General features: G+C 33.3%; 1 long non-coding RNA gene across 2 annotated transcripts in view; it reads right to left on the minus strand.

Moving 5' to 3' along the window:
* Positions 1 to 24882, minus strand: part of LOC146398656 (uncharacterized) — a 329428-nt gene that overhangs the window by 193637 nt on the left and 110909 nt on the right. For both annotated transcript variants that reach the window (XR_014819683.1, XR_014819684.1), the window contains exon 2: positions 18417 to 18586. This is a non-coding gene — a long non-coding RNA (uncharacterized LOC146398656). The remainder of the gene's footprint in view (positions 1 to 18416; positions 18587 to 24882) is intronic.

Below are 24882 nucleotides of genomic sequence, written 5' to 3' on the forward strand. Positions count from 1 at the left end.
GTTTCCACTGTGCCATGACGGGAACTCCTTTATTTTTTTTTCTTTTTTTATATTTGTCTGGTTTTAATTGATCATTTTTTATGATTTAATTCTATCACCTCCATTAGCATGTCAATTGTTTTTCTATAAAACATTTTAGCAATTGCTTCAGAGTTTCTAATAGATAATTTTAACTATTTTAGAACCACATTCAAATAACACTGTATTGCTTCATGCATTGCGTACATATTATAATAGAGTATTCAAATGCTTTCTCCCATCAGTCTCTTTTGACATTTTGGTTACTTATTTCAACAATACATACATACATATATAATCACCTAAGGCACTGTTATTAGCTCAGTCAGTTCCAGCTGCTACAACAGACTACTACAGATTTGGGTAACTTTAGCAATAAACATTTATTTCTCACAGTTTTGGAGGGTGGGCAGTTCAGGATCAAAAAGCCAGCAGATTAGATGTCTGGTGAGCATTCTCTTCCTGGTCTGCACACAGCCATCTTCTTGCCAAAGCTTCACATGGCTGACAGGTCTTCTGCCTCCTCTTTTCATAAGGGCAATGATCCCACCATAAGGCCCCACTCCCATGATTACCTCAAAAACGCCCCAACTTAAAATGGGGATTAGGGCTTCAACATGTTAAGTTGAGGGGAACATAAAAATTTAGCTTATGGCAGTTATTATTTTTTTATTTAGACAGTTACATTTTAGCCTGATTTGGAATAAAAAGAGTGAAATACTTTATTTTACCTTCATTTTTTTCCTTCTCTGATACTCTCCCTTTGTTTATGTAGTTCATGTTTCTGAACTAAATCTTTCCTCTTCCTAAAGAATTTCCTCTTCCTAAAGAATTTCTTTCTTCTAAAGGATATCTACCTTCCTTGGCTCACAGCCCACTTCCTCTTTCTCTGCTTCTTCTACAGTCATAACTTCTGGAGTCTCACGTCAGCAGGGGAAGGTACTTTGCTTTTAGGGACTCGAGTTTTCATTGAGGGCCCAAATTGAAAATCTCCCCATCTCAAGGTCCTTAACCTTAATCACATTTTCAACATACTTTTTTCCAAGTGATTGTAAAAATCTTTGTAGTGCATTACTAAAATATTTTGTAAAAAAATTAAAGACTCAGTGAAATTGTGGGGATACTCTTGGTGCTGAGAATTTTATTAGTGTAAGATAATGTAACAATCCTCAAAGGATACACAAAAGTGAGAAAAATATTTTTCATGAAACATAAAATGCTATTTATCTAAGATAACTTTAAGAGCTTTAACACATACATATAATTAAAAAGTGTTTAACAAATAATTTCTAAGCTATTTAAGATTATTTAAATAAAGAACCCACTGGAGCTTTAAAGACACATGTCATTTAACTCCATAATTATTGGTCAATATATAACATATTAACAGAAAATGAAATCTTACAGCAAATGAAATTTTTTAAAATGCAAGAATATTTCTGGTTTGCCTAGAGTAGCCACAGAGAAACAAAATAAACGGAAAAATTGAATTCTATGTATGGTACATTTAGTGTATTAATGATACCAATTCTACCCAAATTTTGGTGGAATCAATGCAAATTTTTCTGATATCCCTATGTAAGATTGATGGGGGATGTGGGAGAAAATGCCTTCCTGACAGACTTATACCATCAATAAATGAAGAAAGAATGATGGAATTACAAAATCATCACTTTGCCACCATCAGAGTTGACTTAGCAAAGAATCATCAGTGTAAGCCAAAGATAGGGGGTAAAAGCTTTATGATGAAAAAATAGTTTTAAAGTTCAAAATATCCCTTCAAAATTACTTACTATAATCATAAATTTACAGAAGAGAAACCTGGCTGACACCATAACAACCAAGGGGTCAAAGACTAAATCATTAATAATGGAACAAACTAGCACCCTCTATCATCTGACACAATGCACTGGGAATGTTACAGCATCACTTTTGTCAGGGAATGAAGAAATGCAGATTTACTATTTGCTTGAAAGTCACAGTTCAGAGGTATATAGTGAAAGTGTTAATGACAGCAAATAAAATAATACTCTTTATTAAAGTTTGTGCTAGTAAAGAGTGATGAGTGAGGTTAAAGGGGAATGTAGTGTATGACCTAGGCTAAATGCAGCAGATCTCCCTGAGAAATATACACATCAAGGATGTGTGTTTTAGCTTACCAAAGGATGTGAGGATTTAATGAGGTGATAGACTGTTCAATATCTAATAGAATAATGGGTCTCAAATTTTTATATCAAAAAAGAGGTTTAATTTCATAAAAGAATTACTAACCCTGCTGATTATTAGCAATCAATGCTTTTAAAAAAGGCTCTAAAAAATTATGTTGAAAGTTCCCATTGTGGCTCAGCAGGTTACAAACCCGACTAGTATCCATAAGGTTACTGGTTCAATCCCTGGTCTCACTCAGTAGGTTAAAGATCCGGCATTGCTGTAAGCTGTGCTGTGGGTCACAGACATGGCTGCAATCTGGTGTTGCTGTGGCATAGGCTGGCTGTGACTCCTAGCCTGGGAACTTCCATATGCCACAGAAGTGGCCCTAAAGAAAAAATAAAGGAAAAAGAAATATGTCAAAAGAAGTTGTGTTCGGTTTTCATTAAAAAAGAGACAATAGATACTTGTTTGGCCCTTAGAACTTGTATGAAAATATTATTTTTATACAATTTATATTTATTTATAAAATTGAACACAGAATGTTGAATTAAATTCCATATATGTGGCAAGAGAGCAAAACTGTAACAGAAATTCTGTGAACTATAAAGAAAAAAAGACAGATAGGGTTTGCCTGTTCTGTTCCTAAAGATATAATTCCATCATCAGCTAGTAAAATATGATAATCTCATATTTTACTCTCAAAAAGACAAGTATTACTCAGATAAACAGGACTGGTCAGATAAACCTAATGTAAGTGTAATACCAATTATAATGGGAGTTACCACTGTGGCACAATGGGTCATAAGGATCCAGCATTGTCACAGCTGTGGCATAGGTTGCAACTGCAGCTAGGATTTGATCCTTGCCCAGGGAACTTCCATATGCCATATGTGTGGCCGAAAAAGGAAAAAAATCAAATTAATAGCTTGAATGGTGTCAGAACAATTCAAGAGTTTAGCACTGGAAATTAAACTGTGAACCACTACAGCTAATGCCCCCTAGAAAAGAGAAAGGAAAACGACTTTGAAACTTTACCAAGTGTGCTGGTGGTGGCATGTACCAATCTCTTTGTGTGTTTTACATCTGTCCTTTACTATCTGTAGTGACCATATAATGAATTTAGATGGAAAGACAGAAAGGCAGAATAATATGCCTTATTATTTATTTTTCTGAGATAGAATAAAAACATTTTTTCTATAGGAATATTGTAACAGTTAATTTGGGGTGAGGAAAGTTACATCAGGAGTCTACAGTGAGGAACTTAGGTATGCACTCTCTTTTGGCATCTCTGTCTCTCACTCTCTCTTACACACATATACCTGTAAAATTATATTTCAAATGATATATTTGTATCATGGAGACAAATCAACCAAAAACAACCATCAGAACTCAGGTAAAAAGGGTATTTCCTTTTGATCTGCTTGTTCTGAGAGTAAATATGCTGTATCACTGACAAATTTTGAATACAGAAAAGTATATATGAATCTGTATACATATATATTCATGTATATTATATATTACTTTTCTGAGATAAATTTTTCTACACATAAACTACCGTTTACAGCCAGGTAAAATAAGAATTGTATCTTTCATTTCTTGGTAAAACAAAAATGCTATCCTTTTACATACAGTTATTTAAAAAGTATTTCTGGCTCTTAAAATCCTAATCTTGGGGCCATTACCATTGATGATAAAATGTATTCTCCTTCAAGAAACTAAAATTACTAATTCAATTATGATGTCATAAATAACAATTTATAGTTTAAATGTCATTGTGGTAAAATTTATCACAGCTAATTTTAAAGCAACAGTTTTAATATTTTTATGTCTACAGTAGTTCCTCTTTATCCATGGTTTTGCTTTACATAGTTTCAGTTACCCAAAGTCCACCACAGTCAGAAAATATTGAATGAAAAATTCCAGAAATAACCACTTCATCAGTTTTAAATTGAGCAATTTTCTGAGTAGCAGGATCAAGTCTGCTGCTGCCCTGCTCTATCCTGCTTTGGACATGAATCATTTCTTTGTCCAATATATCCATTCTGTAAACACTATCTGCCCATTAACATAGGAAAAAATAGTATATATAGGGTTTGGTGCTATCCTCAGTTTAAGGCATTCAGTGGATGTCTTGGTACATGTATTTTCCCATCTAGACCCTAATCCGCATGTATCTCTCTACTGCTGTATTCTTACTGATGTTGATAAATAAAAGTGAGAAAATGAAATGTTAAAAGAATGAATCAGTGTACAAAGAGAACACTACCTTCCCTGATATTTTGTTCAAGGAAGACTACATTAAATATTATTTTATTGTAAATATTGGATCAATTTCTTTACAATCATTATCTCCAATGTGTCAAAAATTAATTGTTGCAAATAATGGTGAATGATACAAACAAGGACTAGAGCACTGGTGAAGCATTCCAGTTTAAGAAGGGAAGAAAGGCTTCCTGATATAATTAAACTATAAGACATGCATTTAAAAGCCAGAAGATCTCATTTACTGCGAGTGGTCAGATATGAACAGTGGCCCTAGAATGCGGGAGAGGTGAGGGAGGAAGAAAGGTGTTCGTGGCAGAAGGAACTGAATGCATTAATGTTTGAATTCAGGGAAAAAAAAGAAAAAAGAAAAAAAAAGAAAAACATTGTAGTCCAGGTGCAGAAAGAAAGTCCATGTCATATGTGGTAAAGCAGAGTACTAGAGGTTAAAATTGGGAATAAGCCACATAAAGGTCATAATGTCTGCTCTAGGAATAGATTCACTCAGTCACACATTCATGAGCTTGAAAATGTGTCTGTGACATCCATTATACAATACTGTCTTAATTATGATATCATTACTAGGCTTGGAACAATTTTCTTAATTGTGACAAGTCAATTTTTATGGATTTTTATAATTCAGATGCTATTGAAGTTATTTACCACTCAAAGAAGAAACAAAAGCTGCCACAAGCAAAATTTTGTATATTTGACTTGGGTATTTAGTTGATGTTACATGTAGGTCAAACATTTGTTTTTTAGAAACTCTCATCACAGGCTGATACATATTCAATTTTTTAATGCATGTGGGAGATGTGATATGTGCAGAATTGTGTTACACAGTAAAATCTACATTACAATAAATAATAAATAATAGACAACCTATCATATCACTGTTATTTTAGCTTGTATTAGAGCTAGGTTTTCTCTGAAAGTGCCACTGCAGTAATCTAGTGATTACTTGGAAAACTGAACATACTACATTCTATGATTATTTGGTTAATAATTGAGGATTATGCTGTATATAAATATCTAGTGTTTAATTTCAAATTATAATTCATTTTTAGTACTCTTGGAGTTAATATAAAAAGATATTTGTTCCTTGCTTAAATTATCATTCATTTCAAAAAAGATTTCTTCGCAAAATTAATAGTGTTAAAAACCCACATCATTTAAGCTTATTACTTTTAAATCCTTCTATTAGGCAATAATTGACTTACAATTGACCTATAAAATGTGATGCATATGACAATGCATTTGGAGCCCTGTGAACCTATCACCACAATCTATCTTATCTAAACATAGCAATCCAATCCAATGGCTTCTTCCCTTCCTCTCAGAAAGCTATCTGCACTCCCATGCTCACTGCACCAAGACATGGAAAAAACCCTAAATTTTCCATCAACAACTGACTGGATAAAGAACATATGAAGCATGCACACGTGTGTGCGCTCACATACCTACACACACATAGAGAAATATTATTCAGCCATAAAGCAGAAGGAAATCTTCCCATTTTTGACAACACTGAGGGACCGTGAAGCTATAATGCTGAGTGACTTAAGTTAGAAAATGACAAAAACTGAATTATTTTACTTTTATATGGAAGCTAAAAAAGCTGAACTCACAGAAACAAAGAATAGTCTGCTTTCCAGTCTAATTAGTCTACTAATTATTAAGAATTATGCAAAGGATTTAAATCTAGAATATTTGTGAAAATATGAAAGGAAAGTTTTGTGGGACATTAAGCTAACCACTGTCAGCAGAGTTAGAGCTGTTATTTTTGCAGCTAAAGAATAATGGGATGTGTACTAATCAAAATATTCCATCATTTATTTTGCATATTCTATTCAGAATTCTTTTGAAAGGATCCACTGAAACATTTCTCTGACCATTTCATTTAATGTATATTTTTCTAATACTTTATGAAATAAAATAAAATAAAATAATTATCATATATTAAAATGGTAACTTGTATAGCTTTGATAGCTGAAAAGGTAATTCAAGAAATAGAAACTACAAAAGATCATATTGAGTCAGAGAAATGAAAGAAATTTCTTTTTTATTACTACTCTATTTTTCATAATTAACATAATTTTATAACACAATATAAATGTTTAATCCACCTCATTTCTCTATATGCCTAGGAGTTTTCTCTATTAAAAAATTTCTCTTAAAAAATTGTTTAAGCCTTCCATAATCTGAGTATTTCCTAGTCCCTGTTAAGTTTTTGGATAAAAGAAGCCTCAACTCTTCACTGAGACTTCATGAAGACACCATGGGGACCTGCTGTATAGCACAGAGAACTCTACCCACTAGCACCACCATCATCATTATCATGTAGATCAGCTGAGATAATTACGTGTTTTTCTTTTTTCCAACATTATAGTACTGTGGTGTATTATATCAATTGGTTGACTGATTTTTAACCAGTCTTAGAATCTTGAGATGAATCTAACCTGGTCATAGTGTATAGTATTTTTAATATGCTGTTGGATTGGATTTGCTACTATTTTGTTCATGAGTCTTGCACCTATAGTCATAGATATTAGCCTGTGGTTTTCTTTTTATCCAGTGTTTTTCTCAGGCTTTAGCAGGGTAATACTGACCACACAGAATTAGTTTAGGACATGTTCTGTTCTGTCTGCTTTGGAGAGAGAGTATCTTATGCACTAGAATTCTCTACCCAGGTTCAACTCCCTTTTACTGTAATATGAGTGAAAAATAAAATTTTACTTCATTGAAATTATTTTATTTTCAGGTCTCTTTGTTAAAGTGCTGGTGCTATATCTTAAATAATTCAAAATTAATAAGATCCATCAGTATATAACTATAATTCAAAATGTGTCAGAGTGAAGTAAAATAAGGACAGTGTTTAAGATAAAGAAATAAAAAAAAGATCAGAAACAGGACCCTGGGTTCTTCCATTATTTAGAATTAGATAATAAGAGAATAATAAGAATAAACATAAATTCCTGAAAGATTAAAAACTACTGAAGAGAGATCAAGAAATACAAGAAAAGAGTAGTAAAGGATATATTTGTCTGGATCATTAGTTCTCCACTGAAGGCCGCTGTCCCCAGGAATTATTTGAATATATAAGAAGATGTTTATTCCTTTGTTTTTGTTTTTCTTGTCATAATAACTATGGGTACAACTGACAAAAATGTTCACACTAAAATATAGTTGGTTAAATGTAACTGCCTTCTCCTATCCCAAGACTTTTCTGTTTAATGAAGCACAAAAAAAGACTTATGACGAATTTAAATCAAAATCAAATTTCATATAAGCAATTGGATCAATTCATATAAAAATTAGATTCCATATCAGTGATTAGACCAATTTATATAAAAACATGATTTCATTTCAGTGACTAACTGTTCTTACAGCTATAACTTAGATATGAAAGCTACAACAATATTTCCATCAATTTGATAACACGGACTCATTAATTCTTATTTTTGCTTGTGTACATTTAATAAAAGCTATTGACTGAAAAAGTATCTGTGTTTTTTTGCATGTAGCCATATATTAGTTTAATAACAAAACATTTCTTAATTAAAAAAAATCACATATGAGATATTTGCTTCTATTCTAGGAAGTAATGAATATTTAATGTGCTGAACTTTAAAAATAATATCATCATCATCACTACCACCATTATCATTATCATTGAGATCATCATCTTGCATAATCCACTAATTTAATCTGTAGTTTTGATAGTGGGTAGAGACAGGAGCTAGGCTAGAGGCAACACCTAGCAATGGGTCTGGTCTCAGTAAAGTCAATCACAACACGTAAAGGGGTGTGACAAATTCATGCTCAATATGGATAGCTATTGTACACTCGGGGAGTCTATGTAATCATCTGGAGATAAAGGGCTAAAGAGCCAATGTATCTAAAGGGTGATGTTGCCATGGCTTGAAGCCATTTCTTTGGAAACAAAGCTTTTTTTTTTTTTTTAGTGACAATGCGACAGACCTCTCAATAAACATATCTATCCTCATTATTTATAAATCCCATATTTGGTTATTTGTCTACTCACTATAATATTTATTTGTGACCCTGAAATAGATATTTATTGCATTCTAGTAGTTATTTGCAGCCATGGACAAAGCATGAAAAATTTAAATCACTTTATTCACATATTCTCAGCTGAGATCCAAAGAGATTAAGCTCTGCATTAGTTTCAGCTTTCATATAGAGAGACCCAAACAATGGAGATGTTCTGGGGCAGTGCAGTACAGTTAGTGCAAGATGGTTTTGGCTCTAGGACATCTGGACATGGTTTGAAAAACAACTCTGTCACCTGTAACTGGGATGGTCTCAAGCAAGTCACTTGTTTCTAAACCTTATTTTTCTGTTTTAAAATAAAGAAAATAGACATCTATAAAGATGAGTTATTTCTATGATTTAAGATTATAGTCTATGTGAGATATGCATATATATATATATATGAATATACTCATTTCCCAGGAGCAACAGTTCAGCATTCTCTAACTCAGTGTCCATGATAATTCTGTATAAGAGTTACCTGCCTTTCTTTAATGCATACTTATTGAATGAATGACTGCTGTTTACTGGGTTGGTATCCTCTGCAGTCTAGACTCAATTAAGCTTGAAGAAGCAATTAACATTAATGGATTTAGGAGCTTTATTTCGGGTAGTCAACAAATGACTGTTGAGACAAGAAAATTGAAAAAATCAAACATAAATCCTAGTTTTGGGGAATAATGGACATACGTATTACCTGATTGTGGAGACAATTTTACAGTTTTATGCATATGTCAAAATGTATAAAACTGTACCCTCTCTAGTTCAATAACACTTATAAAATGTAATCATAAGTCAAAGAGAAAGGAAAACAAGTGGCAAGATTGAGGATACGTTAGAAGTAAAATGAAATTAATTTCAAGTTGCTGGTGGACAATGGCAATTGAAAACTAAGATTATTTCTAATGATAAAACATACTACTTTGTTCTCATGTTCACATAAAGACCTATCACTTCACTTACTCAGGAAAGCACAATACTCTTAATGTTTTTTTGATACCATTCACCAATCTGCTCACTCACAGATTCTTTACAACAGGGAAGTAACAGATCTGACTGACATCAACTTGTCTACATTTCTACTATGAGTGTTTAAGACAAAGATTATTTCCCATGCATTGCTCGTCTTCTAAACACCAATAACTTCTCTCACCTGCCTTACCACTAATGGTACTTGATGATGATGAAAATAAAATGGTTTTTCTATTCCCTTTCTGCTTTATGTAGTAAGGTAACTTCAACAAGACTCTCTCCTTCGCAGGAGACCCTCCACTTTTTGAACTTTTCAAACATGTACAGCTGGGAAGTGAATGTGATTGTTGATGACATTCTTCCTTTACCTTTATCTTATCTTTTCTTAAGTTTGGTAAAAATGATTCAAGCTATATAATTCATTTACTCCAATGTAGAACTCAACAGGCATGAAGATATCAAAAATTGGACAACGGATATCACACTGAACCTCCATGTACAGTAATTGGAAAATGTCTCCTGGACTGTAAAATGCAAATTAACTGGGTTAGATTACACAAACAAAAACAGTGCCCTTTTAAAAAAAAATGTAAGTTATTTTTTTAATGATCCAATACAGTTGCTTTCCTGTTCTATCTCTTCATTCTCTCCTTGATGGCATAGCTCCCATTCTGTTTGAAAGTTCATCATTGGTGGCAATGTGTTCTGGGAATGAGACCATTTCTAGCATCAAGGGTGCAAAATAATTTGTTCATGATAGCAGTGATAATTATATTCCCTTGCCATTATTTGTTTGTTCTAGCTGAAATGACCAAATTCCAGTTAATGAGAACAGAAATAAACTCTTTGGGAAGTTTCTAGAAAATTAGTTATTTCCTTGCTAATGAAAAGTGTTACACTAGGAATATCTCTCTTCTCTCTCTTGGATATTTTCATATTTTTACTGTTTATGTCCATAATAGACATACTGCAATATTGAAAACAGAATCTATCAACATGCTGAGGATTGCACAGCTAAATGATGACTGAGTCCCAGAGATGCCTCTAAATTATCCCACCTTGAACTGGCTGCATTTCCATACAACCGGTTATTTGACACAATGACCTTATTGGGTAAGCTACTTTTTAGTTGGTTTTAAAATATTTTTACTCTTTATAATTATATCTGATACAGCTCTGTGTGGCTGAATGAGTCTACTGAGGTAGTGGAGTTTAAGTATATGCAGCTGGACAACTGACATAATCATCATTATCTGGAAAGCATTTGATCTGCATCTAGGCATGCTTGGCTAATGCTAAAAAATAAAAAAGGCAAATAACTATAAATGAGCAATGTGTAACTGAATCTGCATACAAAACATATAAATGTGCAAAAACTGAAAAAATAGAAAATTTAAACAAGTATCTTTGAAACTTCTCAATGATAAGTTATCTATAAAGTATTATAGACTACTAGATAAAAAATCTTAAGTTAATTTCTTGAGGAATTATCCAAACCTATGGAGTAAAATTGGAGAAGTAATTATTTGAACTTCCTTATTTGGAAAAGCTTTAATTTGTAAGAATCCTGTGACTTACTGAAGGAAAAGGCTATTGCTAAATTAATAGTGTAGGAAGCAATCATATATTCTAAATCAAATTCAAATTTTTCACTATTAATTTATTAGTTAAGTATATGTATATGCCCCCAATATCTAACACAGTTTTTAAGGGGCATAAAAAATAACACAATGGGAGCACAAGTTTAATTTTATACATATTTGGGGTGGGATTAAAATTTGAAGGCTTCTTTTTTTTTTTTTTGTCTTTTTGCCATTTCTTGGGCCGCTCCCTCTGCATATGGAGGTTCCCAGGCTAGGGGTCCAATCAGAGCTGTAGCTGCCAGCCTTCGCCAGAGCCACAGCAACGCGGGATCCGAGCCGCGTCTGCGACCTACACCACAACTCACGGCAATGCTGGATCGTTAACCCACTGAGCAAGGGCAGGGATCGAACCTGCAATCTCATGGTTCCTAGTCAGATTCATTAACCACTGCACCACGACGGGAACTCCGAAGACTTCTTTTTTGTGTGTGTGTGTGTTTTTTTTTTTTTTTTCATTTTTCTTTTTCTTTCTTTCCTTTTTTTTTTTTTTTTTTTTGAAGGCCCAGCATTCTGCAATGTGGTAATGTGGTACAAGCATGGATAAACCTCTCAGAAAACAATGCTGATTATATAAATAAAAGCCCCAAATTTATATTCTAAAAAAGAAACAGAGAGAGATGATAGAAATGAAAGACATATGTCCACCTCAATGAACTTAATTTCTAAATTAATTTTCTGGATATATTTGACTCAGGACTACATCTCTCCTTTCCTCAGTATGTCCTAGCTGTGGTTTCTTTTTAAAAAGCTCTGACCTTACTTCAAACTGACTATTGTTACTATTAAAAAGGTTAACCAATTTTCCTTCTACTTTTTATTACATAAGATATATAAAGATAACAATTAATATTTATAACCTAGATCACATAGTTCCTCTATTGGATCATTTTGATATTTAAAAACATTTGGCATATTATTTAATTTATTCTACATTAATATTTCTTAATTAGTTAATTGGCTTGTGTGACCTCTAATCTTAATCTGTATGCCTTTTGAATCTGATTCATAAATATTTTATCAAATTCATTAACATTTAAGCCTTTTCACAATTATGGGTCTTAATGATTAATTTTCAGATAGGATTTTTTGTAATCTTGACTTGCTCAGTTTATATAAGGAAAGAGACAGGCTGTTAGATAATATTGCTTTTAAAGTTTAATTTAGAAAATTAAACTGTAGAATGCTGATCTTTAAAGTTTTCTGGTTCTATCACATTACAAGTAGGAGCCAGAAAGGTCAATAAGTTGTCCAAACATGCAGAAAATCACACACACATTACACATAGACAAACACACACACAGACACATATGCTCTTTTCACCATTGTCTCACAAACAGTGCCAAACAACCCTTCACCCCAGGCCATGTTCCCAATTTCATAATTTGAACGGCTTATAGTGCTTTTTCTTAGACAATAACTATATTATTTCCATCACACATGACATCTTGTTTATTTCAGGCACCTTAAAAATCTAATGCTCTCAAATATGACACCAAAACACAAGCAGTATAAGCAAAAAACAGGTTAAGTAGGACTACCTTAAAGCAAAAAGTGTCCACACAGCAAAGGAAACTATATGGAAAAAAGTAATTTAGAGAATGAGAGAAAATACTTGCACATCATGTGTCTGTTAAGGGGCTAATATTCAAAATACATAAAAAACACTTTCAATAGTAAATACACAAATAACTCCCCCCACTTTTTTTTTCCTGTTTAGGGCCGCATTTGCGGCATATAGAGGTTCCTTGGCCAGGGGTCCAATCAGAGTTATAGCAATGCAGGATCTGAGCTGCGTCTGCGACCTACACCACAGCTCACAGCAATGCCAGATCCTTAACCCACTGAGTGAAGGCAGGGATCAAACCCACAACCTCATGGTTCCTAGTCAGATTCATTTCCACTACACCATGACAGGAATTCTAACCCGATTTTTTAAATGTGAAAAGGACTCAAAAACTCATTACTCCTAAAAAGACATGCAAATGGTCAACAGGTATATAAAAGGATGCTCAACATCATTAATCATCAGGGAAATGGGAATCAAAACATAATGACATCCTAGCTCACACTTCAGTTAAGATGGCTCTTATCAAAACTGAAAGTTAAGAGTTCCTTCTGTGACCAAGTGGGTTAAGAATCCGACTGCAGTGGCTCAGATTGCTGTGGGGCACAGGTTCTATTGCCAGCCCAGTGCAGTGGGTTAAAGGATCTGGCAGTGCTGCAGCTGTGGCATAGGTTGCAGCTGATGCTCAGATTCAATCCCTGGCCTGGGAACTTCCATATGCTATGGGTGTGGCCATAACACAAAACGAAACAAAACAAAATCCCAAAAGATACCAACTGCTGGCAAGGAAGTAGAAAAATTGGAACTTTGGTAAACTACTGGTAGGAATGCAAAATGGTGCAGTTTTTATGGAAAACAGTATGACGGTTTCTTAAAAAATTTTTAAAAATAAAACTAAAAATAAAAAATATGATCCAACAATCAGACTTCTGGATATGTAGCAAAAAATTGTAGTCAGGATCTCAAAGAATAATTTGTAATTCCACATTCATTAAACATTGTTCACAATAGTCAAAATATGGAAACTTTAAACATACAGCAAATAAAATATGATAAATATAAATACAATTGAATATTATTCAGCCTTAAAAAAGAAGAAAATCTTGCATATATGAAAACACATACTAACATAGAAGACTTTTTACTAAGTGAAATAAGCCAGTCACAAAATGACAACTGTGTGACTTCACTTTATGAAATATCTAAAATAGTCAAACTCATAGAAACAGAGAGTAGAAAGATGGATGCCAGAGGTTCGGGGGAGGGGAAAATGAGGTGATGATATTCAAGCTAAAGTTTCAGTTATGCAAGATAAATAAGTTTGAGATTGCTGATGTGTATAATATTGCACCTATAATTAACAATACTGCATTAAACACTTAAAAACAAATAATCCAATCATCTCATACCACCTCTTATGACTAAGATTTTCATGCTAACAGTACGGTACAATTCCTACTCCAATTTAATCCTCCCCTTCCTCTCAGCTCTGTACGGTTTCTATGAACAGGATTCCCCATGTCTTAAACTATTTCCCTAATGTCTCTTCAATCTCTGCATTATTTTTAATCAATTTAACACTTTAATCCATGTTAGAGTACCACCTCTAACATATCAAGCTTTCCCATTTCCCATACCTGAGGTCCAAGAAGTGGGACTATCTCACTCTCCTTTGCTGCAGTAGACCTCAAGACTGTGTTCCATGAAAGGAAACAATTTGGCTATACTAACTGGTACTGTTCCTCCCTGCTTTTGGTTACCGACTTTCTTTTCTTTTCTTTTCTTTTTTTTTTTTTTTAACTTTTATTTATTTCCCCAATACATTTTTTTTTCTACTCTACAGCAGGGTGACCTAGTTACACATAGATGTATACATTCTTTTTTCTCACATTATCATGCTCCATCATAAGTTACTAGATATAGTTCCCAGTGCTACACAGCAGGACTTCATTGCTAATGCATTCCAAAGGCAATAGTCGGCATCTATAAACCCCAAGCTCCCAAACCACCCCACTCCCTCCCCCAGCCCCTCAACAACCACAGGTCTATTCTCCAAGTCTATGATTTCCTTTTCTGTGGGAAAGTTCATTTGTGCCTTATATTAGATTCCAGATATAAGTGATATCATATGGTATTTGTCTTGCTTTTTCTGACTTATTTCACTCAGGATGAGAGTCTCTAGTTCCATCCATGTTGATGCAAATAGCATGATTTTGTTCTTTTTTATGGCTGAGTAGTATTCCACTGTGTATATATACCACATCTTCCTAATCCAGTCATCTGTCAATGGACATTTGGGTTGTTTTCATGTCTTGGCTATTGTGTATAGTGCTGCAATGAACATGTGGGTGCATGTGTCTTTTTCAAGGAAACTTTTGTCCCGATATATGCCCAAGAGTGGGATTGCTGGGTCATATGGTAGTTCTATGTATAGTTTTCTAAGGTACCTCCATACTGTTCTCCATAGTGATTGTACCAGCTTACATTCCCATCAACAGTGGAAGAGGGTTCCCTTTTCTCCACAGCCCCTCCAGCATCTGTTATTTGGGGACTTATTAATGATGGCCATTCTGACTGGTGTGAGGTGGTTACTAACTTTTCAATTATATTCCTTAACTAATGGAGGTCCTTACCACCTCGAGTAATATATTTAATCACATTTTCTTACAAGGTCTTTTATCATGGTGTATGTTACCACCACTTAGATGGTTCATTCAACAGATACATCTATCAAGTTCTTTAGCCAAGTCACAAAAACTTCTTTCTTACCACTTCCTATCTTTCTTCCTCACTTGCTCTAAAATATTATTTTAACCATATTGTAATTTCCAGTTCACTGATGCCACTACCTTTAATTTTTTTATTTTATAGCAAGCCTCTTTTTTTTTTAACCAAATTAGATGACATAATTTGGCAATAATAATATTCTGTAATTGCATAATATAATCATAAAAATACACCTTGTTCTTATTTCTATCATATATACCTGAGGGGGGGAACAATATTATATTTTACCAGAAAAGATAACTACAGTCAAACATAACAAAGCAAAACTAAATAAATAGCTCACCGAATTAGCTCAACATTACTGGAGAAAAATCATCCAAGATTAATTTACTTTACCAAAAAATTATTATCTCAAGCCTCATATGTGCATTTAAAGCTTCCCAACAATTCAATATTCCTTCGATTGCATATTAGGGCATCATATGAGAATATACTATAGTATAGCTCCACACCAATCTTAATATTGCCCATATGAGACCACTCTTCAGCTTAGAAATGTTTGAAAAGTATAGTAGATAATAGAGGAAACTGAGCTTAATTTCCAATGTAAAATTTTTAATTTACTTTCAATTTACAATTTTTAACTTACGGATTTTTGCATGTGTTTTTTCTTTTCTTTCAATTCTCTAAATGGATAAATGCAACTGAGCAGGACACAATGGGGCTCTCTCAGGACAGAACCACTCCCCCTCACCCACTGCCAGCCCCAAGTCCTCTGCCTGTCTCTTATCTGCAGAAAAACCTTAACCTCCTAGGCCCTCTCTGAGTTCCAAAGGGTAAATTTAATCAGAAAAGTGACAAAATGCAGAAAGAAAGGAAATTGGTCAAGCAAGGCAAAATAATAATAGTTTAGCCATTAAACAAAGTCAGAGACCTTTAGTTGCTTCTCAAGGACTATAGATAATATTCCAAGCCATGTCCTTTGAGCTGTTGGGTAGATACTAAAACGCCATCAAGTGGAAGAATTTAACTGCATGCTGACCACATGCATGTATACACCAGACCATGTAGAACTAGAAGGTTGATGATGGTAACTCCCAATTTCCTCATCAATAAGCAATCAGAAGAATATCCACAAGCTGATCAAACACCCGACAAATCCTCTCCCTCAACGTATCTTTAAAAACTTTCTTTGAGAGCCTTGGAGAGTTTGGGCCTTTGAGTACCAGCTTTGTGGTGGTGCCCTACTATAAACAGTGCATTTTCCTTTACTACCATCAGGTGTCAGTAGACTGTATTTACTGTGCTTGGGCAAGTGGACCCCAAGTTTGGCTTGGTGACATAAATACCTCTTGCCTTTATCCAAGAATAGTCTGTTCTCTTTATGCTCTGACGATCTGGTCCCATGTCTTCACAAAGTTTAATTTCTTAAATATTACGGCTATATCCTATTTTAAACAACTCATCTAAATTAGTATACAATTCATAGCCATATATACAACCCCCCTCACACCCCATCTTTAAAAACAACTGCTTCTGGTCCAATTCAACCACTGCAGCCACTACCTACTTTTTGTTTATTTCTTTTTATAGAAAATATGGACAAAAAATGTCTATAGTTTTATCTTCTACTCTCTAATCTCCTGATTATCTCATCAATCTTGTTATCCTCATATAAAATAGATAATTTCAAATTCTGAATGAGAATGGAATTTTTGGTAAGATACTTAAAAGTTCCTTTCCTAAAATACTGTTGTCTTGGCTTCCATGACACCATACTATTCTAATTTAACTTATTTCTCAATTGGCTCTTAATTTGCTCTATTATTTGTCTTCTTTTCTTACAGCTTCTGTAATTTTGGAGTAGCTCTAAGTTCTGTTCTGTTCCTTGCTCTATCTTTATTTTCCCTTTGAGTGATAATGAGGCAAAGTGTAAATCCAGAACTTGAACAAACATCTGGATACACACACACACTCACACACATACACCCTTTCCTTAATATCCAAATTAACTTAATTGACTCTCCACTGGACATCTACAGTTGTATGTCACATGATTTTGAGAATAAGTATTATTTTATATTCTAAAGCCTGATAACTCAATTATCTGAAGACAACAGTGACAGGTCATTAAATGTTGGATGTCTAAAGAACCATTAATTTTAAGCTCTGCTTAATAGTCAGTTTCTTAGCTTCATCTCTTTTTGGCTGCTGGTAATTTCCTTTATTTTATTCTGAGTATAATCATGTTCTTCCATTGCTGATTATAGGAAGGCTACATTCTCGTCTTCAGACACAGTCAGCCCTTTCTCATTTTTAGGCACCTGCACCTGTTATTTTTTTAGATGGAAAAACTGTTCCCCACAAACTTCACAACCTACATAATTCAGCTAATATATCTGCTCTAAAAAAGATACTACACTGATAATTCTAACTATAGTTACTATTTTTCTTCCATTTACTTCCTGCATAACATTTATTTTGTATGTTAATTTAAATTGTTCATTTTTAAATTATTTATTACCTACTTCCATCCTTTGAACATTTAATGGGAATATTTCTTATGAGACAGATGTGTAAGCTAAAAAAATAATCTTAAAAGCATTTAATTTTATTTATGAAGTTATCATTTTTGTTTTACGGACCCCTTCCCCCTTCTGTATCTTTTAGCTAAGCCGTTCTACACTCCTTGTCCTTAGCCCTGGCCTCTCTTTGAGCTTTAATAACTCTCTTTGAAAACCAAGTCATAAACTTTCATCCATATTTGGGCAGAGATTCTGCAACAAGCATGTTTAGATCAAGTCTCATTATATCACTAAAAACTTGAAACATAATTTCTTTCCACAGCTGTTGTAACAGAATGTGTCAAGCAGAGTACCATGTGCCAATAATCAACAGCAATGACTTAAAGTACTTTGCACTGGTTATTAACCACAGGAAAGAAAACACCTCTGCCCATTGTATTGGTATTGCCAAAGAAACCACACAGAGCAGTCCAGCTCTGGATGGAGCAACATTTTACTTACATGGAGAAGAGACAGAGCAAGATCATCTTCAGTCATGAGTGTCAATCTTCCATGGCCAGAAAGTCTCTCCTGGATACCAACAGTAGGGCAGTTTGCCAAATGCACCTTCCCAGGCAGTAGTAGAAGAAGGGAGCAGTGGAGTTGGCCAGGTGCTATATGATACACATGCTCTAAGCAGAGAAAAAGAACACTCATCACCCCTGGAAAAGGAAAAAATATTCCCACACAAGGCAATAAGCCTGACCCTGGCTCTCTAGGTTCTTCATCTCTTGGTAAGGATGAGTTCCAGGCTCAAGACCCACTCTTATATGGCAAAGCAAGGGCCAAAAGACAATACTCATAAGACTGCTTTTCCCAACAGAATGGAATTAATATTTATGTGTCAGTCATATTTAAAACTTTTGTCTTCCTCCTAAGCTAACTGGGTATTATGCTCTTTTACTTTAACATCAAAATATTTGTCAGTTCCTTATTCAGGTCAGCTATTCACTGTCAACAAATATGCAATTATAATAGTCTTACAACTGGTCAATTGTATCCCATTCATGTCTCCAAAATTGTACACAATTAAATTAGAGTTGTCTTTATGAAAGAAAACTTTCATATTAAAAATTTCTCACCCAAATATTTTCTAGTTTACTGGTGAAATTAAAAAACAAATGTTCCTAGTTGTTATTTCAAGTCTACCAACCCATTTAGCCACTATGGATCCCTTTTACTCAACACTGGGGATTCCTATTCAGTAGGTCTGATTTAATGCCAAGTTATTTCTCAGTTTTGGAATTGGCTTTCTATATGAGGTCAGTTCCCAAAACATTTCTGAACTCTCCCGGCTCCTACACAAACAATACCTTTCATATATAAATAAATATATATATATATGTATATATATCTTAACATTAAAAATGCCTTTCATATATAAATATATATAGATCTTAATCTTAGCTTACTAAAAATGCTTTTTAAATAAAGCCACACTTACAATCAGTCTTTTGCTTTTCCATCTTTCCATTATACTGTTTATAATTATATCTTAGAACTTATTAGCTTGTCAAATAATAGACATAATTTATAGTTACATTACACTTTTACATAGTTAGTCATTTACATGGTAGGATTCATGTTTTCTCATTGTCACTGAGGAAAGCAGATCTACATCTTTCAGATTTTTTTAATTATAACTTTTTATTTTACACTTAATACTAGTTTAACACACATTACCCAATATATAAAAAATGTATTTGCATTGATATGGTTTTCCACTTTGTATCTCAGATACCAAATATAATAAGATCTAAGAATGTCTTTTAGATTTGTCTTCCAATGTTTCTTTGGAGTAATCACAATGATTTTACTGTTTCAACACTTTATTATATATAATTCAGTAACTAAAAGGTAAGGGTTATCAGTTTGAATTTGAGTATTTGCGGTGGATGGTATAGATAATTTCCTAGTTTACTTCTGTATAAGATTCAATAATTTTATCATTTCAAATAATAGAGAACAAAAAATGTAATATCATTGTGAAATTAGTTCCCTTTTTCATATTACATATATGTACAGAATAAGAACATTAACTCTAGAAGTAGTTACATAACTGAATATTGACAGAACACCTAAATCAACAAAATTGTTGCTCTGTAAAAACAGCCTAGTTATTATAAAAGATAAACATCGTTTGCTATATGAAATTACTGTTGGTTATTAATTGAAGCCATGCTATACTAGTAAAATGAAATATTTTTAACACATATATTTATATGGATTGAATAGGAAGTTGATTCAAATATTTCAGAAAGCAAATTTTATATAAATTAAAAGATTTGATTATCTGCAAAACCATATTTTGTCTTATAGGTCAGATCAGAGCTAAACAATTACTGTATGCTTTCCATGTACCAGATATTAATCTACTAGAATCTTAAAACCAATATATCTAGCTTTGCTTACTTATCAAATGTATTCTAGAGAATGTTACATTATCTATTTACTTAGGTGAGCTGTTATATCAGCACTTCTTAGTTAATTTTCATTTTACTCCTAGGGATGGCATGCAGGAAGAGGAGTGGAGATTGTTAATATGTCTATTCCAAATGTTATACATTATTTATTGTGTATAATGAGAGTCTGTAACCAAAATAAAGCAAAATAATACAAATAACTAAATAAAAATAACTATAATATTAATACTTTCAATGCTATAGTGTTTTGTAATTAGATATTCTTTATACTATACTTATTTATAGGTATATTTTAGTATGCACAAATAAGAACCAATATTTACAAACCACAGGGAGCTCATCACCCTATACCCCAATCCACCTTGCTCTCTAACTTAGTGCCTGGGCAAATGGACTCAAAATTCAGAGTCATCTTTTTTTCCCTTCTTTAGATCCAAGTCCCTTTTTTGTGCCGACATTCATTAGGTAGCCAAATCCTATGAATTCTGTCCCCTCTTCATTTCTAAATCTGTCTTTTCTTCATTTCCTCTTCCACCGCCCTAGCACAACTCTTAACCAGGTTCCACTTAAACAACTCTGCACTATCTTCTATCTACTGCTCATGGGTTTTTGAAGCTGTTGCTCAAATATGTTTTCTTTACTTGAATTTTGACATATAAATCACTTGTACTACACTGTCACTAACTCCTGCATCCTTATTAAATTTAGAGAAGTGTGAGTATGATATGGAAGGTCCTCCTGGCCTTAAGCACCTTTTATCTGTAACTCTCTGTATTCCATTCTGATTTTTATTTTCTCCTTCCTCATTTCTAATAGTGGAAACCCTAGACTTCACTCAAAGACTAATTCAAATGCTTCTTCATCCTGTGAAATATTTCTGGTTGCCTTCCCCAGGACAAACTGAAGCATTAAAGATAAGTATTAAGAAGCTTTTAATTCCCAAATGTATGGAACATTTTTCTGTCTGTTCCTGGACACCAATTCTCATCTTATATTTTATTTGTATTTTGTACAATACTTTACTATTTTATGTGTACAATACTATCTTCTTTATTGTCTGGCATTTGGCTTCACTTACTTTAAGCCAGTTTGACTACTCTTTGGAATAATAAAATTTATATGCTGAGTAGAAAAAGTTGTTGTCTTCTCTAATGGAAATTACTAAGTTGAATCTTTGATCTACAGAGCACATCATCCTCAATTTTCCCTAACGGAGGCATTAAACTGACATTATTATTGTTGAACATGTTCATAAGAACTTACAGAAAAATATGTGCAATGCAGAACTTTATAGAGTCAAGCCTCTATTAGTTTTCTTGGAAGAAGAAAAATCAAATGCCTTTGTGTATGAAAACCAAGATTTAGCTGTGGAATAAAGTATTTCATGGGCCACCATGGATTTAGAGGTAAAATAATGTTTTCTAATCAGGGTTGCCTAGAAGACTCTGCCCCATTTCCCAAAAGCCCTAATTTATAAAGTTGTTTTATTTCACCTTCAAATGTCATCTCTCTGATGTGTAGTTGGGGGTGAAAAAAGAACACAGTGCTGCTTCCCTGGACTACTTGAATGACCTAAGAGACATCAACTAATCATATTAGTCTAAATCCTATCAAAATCATATGTTCAAATCTCAGCAGATCTTGTTATGTAAATATTTATTTTTTATTCTTAAGTAACCTTTAGTTCTAACCAGTTATTATAAGGCTAGAAATTAAGATTCAGGTCACTGACTTAATAGCAATCATTCTAGTTACTTTATTAATCACCTGGTAATTATGTTAATTTTAACTCATACCCAGTCCTCAAGTCTGCTTCAAGTCAACATTAAGCTGCAACTACTTAGTTTATATAAAGCTTCACTACCTAAAAATTTTTAAATTGCTATTATGTTACATCAAATGGTATATTTTCTGTTGACAGTTTATATGTTCGTATCTAAATGTTATGAATATGGCTGTCTTACAATCCTATTACATTTATATTGATGCATTTAAGCCTACTTTTTGCATTCTAAAATATTACTACCACATTCCTATCATTTATCCAAACCTCTCAAAGCACAATAATATTCCATTCTATAGAATGACTGACTCTTCTACATACAAATTTGGTAATAAAATCCAATTTACTAGAAATCATTCATATTCTGCCAGAAATGCAGAGTGATATTACTTGCATAGTATCATCAAGAAAGACTACTAATAACTATTTAGATTTCATTTAACTGAATAGAAAATTTAATCAATGAAACACATAGCAATTCAGTATTTCAGAAAAGATCATAAGTTTTTTTCGATATGAAGGGGGAAAATGTACTAGCGGTCAAGCCACTTAACATGCAACTTGATTTAACTTTGATAGCAATTTGAAAAGCAATTGATGTATGGCCAGATTATCTTCTATTAACCTTATGTATTTCTTCATTCAGTGTTTAGGAAGTCTTTGGTACCAATGATTAAAAAAAAAAAAAAGGAGTCTTGTAGTATAGATTGACATTTTAAAAGTGACTTATTTGAGATATTTTATTTTTATTTGACAAATAAAATGGAATGTTTTCCTCATTTAGGTCTTTTAAATCGTATGTCTTTCATTAGAACTTAAAATCTGAAATCTGTCTATAGTTTCTAAGCTCATTGTTAAAATCAGTATTTCAAGCATGACAATGTTTTTTTTCAAGAATTTCATAATATGTTGGACTTAAAATCAAATCAATAATTATAGTAGCATCTTAGTAGTCATCTTTTGCAGTTCTCCAAAAGGACAAATGAGATAAATTATATCTGGGAGCAGTATTTAGGCGATACATCAGCAAAATTAGAGTGGGTAGAAAGATTTTAAAAATCTTGGAAAACCTCTGAAAAGAAAAAGGATTTAAAAAAAATCTTAAGAGATAGTAGGAGGGCTCTTGCATTATTTCACATGGCTGTAAGGCAAGAATGGTGTACATGCATAATATGTATAATATGTGTATATGAAGGTATATATTATTTATATTTTTCCAGGAGTTAAACAGAAAAGATGAAAGACAAGTAACTTTTGTCACTGACTTTATTGCCTGGTCAAAGGAGAGTGAATTTTATCTTATAAAATGGTAATCCATTTGAGAGTTCTGTGCAGGGAGGCACTTTGATCAGATGAGCATTTAAGAATGATCATTTACCACAGTGTAGAAAATGGCTTAGAGAAGGACAGGTTAAGAAAGGAAAGCAAGAAGATGGATGTTATTACGGGAATCTAAGTGAGAAAGGATTAGAAGATAATGTCCTGGTTCTGAAGACAAGTTTTAATTTTACTATAAACAACAGAGTAACAGAGTGGCAGGCATATTAAGCTAACATATTCACAAGGAATTGTTATTTAAAATTCACACTCGAGGAGTTCCCATTGTGGCTTGGTGGTTAACGAATCCGACTAGGAACCATGAGGTTTCAGGTTCGATCCCTGGCCTTGCTCAGTGGGTTAAGGATCCGGCATTGCCGTGCGCTGTGCCGTGAGCTGTGGTGTAGGTCACAGAAAGCTCGGATCTGGCATTGCTGTGACTGTGGTGTAGGCTGGTGGCTACAGCTCCGATTTGACCCCTAGCCTGGGAACCTCCATATGCCAGAGATGTGGCCCTAAAAAGACAAATATAAATAAATAAATTAATTAATTAAATAAAATAAAATTCACACTTGATAGACACTTCTTAGATAGTGAGCTAAAATGCCACATAAATTTAATGACAGTGTGCTAATAAACTTTGGAGTAATGATTTTTACAATGTATTAATTTCCAACAATTTTTTAAAAATTATTTATTATTCTTTAAAAGTATTCTAATACTTTGACTTCAAAAGTAGAAATCTAATTTAAATTACACATGAAATCTCTGTTCTATTTTATACCTCATTTATCTTTATCCATATCACAAAGATAAGAGCGTCTATCTTAAATTCTATTTTTTGTACAAGTCTTAATTGGCTTGGCTACTGTTAACAAAATGCCAGGGACTAGCAGAAAGTATGAGATCACAGGATCAGTGTGGTTGAGTTCTGGTGATAGCCTGCTTCCTGATTTGTAGATAGGACAGTCTCACTGTATCATGACATGGACCAGAGAGAATTCTGGTTTCTTCATCCTCTTATATGTGTACCGATGACACCATGGGGAATCTACCCACATGACCTCATCCAAATCCAATTTCCTCCTAAGGCCCCACCTCCAAACACCATCACATTGGGGATTAGGACCTCAACATATGAATTTGGGAAGGGGAAAACACAATCTTTCAATATGTAGAAGTACATGTAATTGTGAACTGAAACACATAGCTTAATTAAAATTATTGTCAAATTACTACTTATCAAGACAAAAATAAGTAAATTGTATAAGGGAAAAGAATTCAAATTACTATTTACTTATCAAGACAAAAATAAGTAAATTGTATAAGGGAAAAGAATTCCCTTTTCTATTCCTCCAATTACATTTTGAGTGTGACTCGTCAATTTGCTTTGCATATTTTCATA

The sequence above is a fragment of the Sus scrofa genome, chromosome 11 (assembly GCF_054392235.1).
Source record: "Sus scrofa isolate SSC_HxYL_T2T_F1_AM1 chromosome 11, Sscrofa_HxYL_maternal_Yorkshire_Landrace_v2.0, whole genome shotgun sequence".
Taxonomy (NCBI): domain Eukaryota; kingdom Metazoa; phylum Chordata; class Mammalia; order Artiodactyla; family Suidae; genus Sus; species Sus scrofa.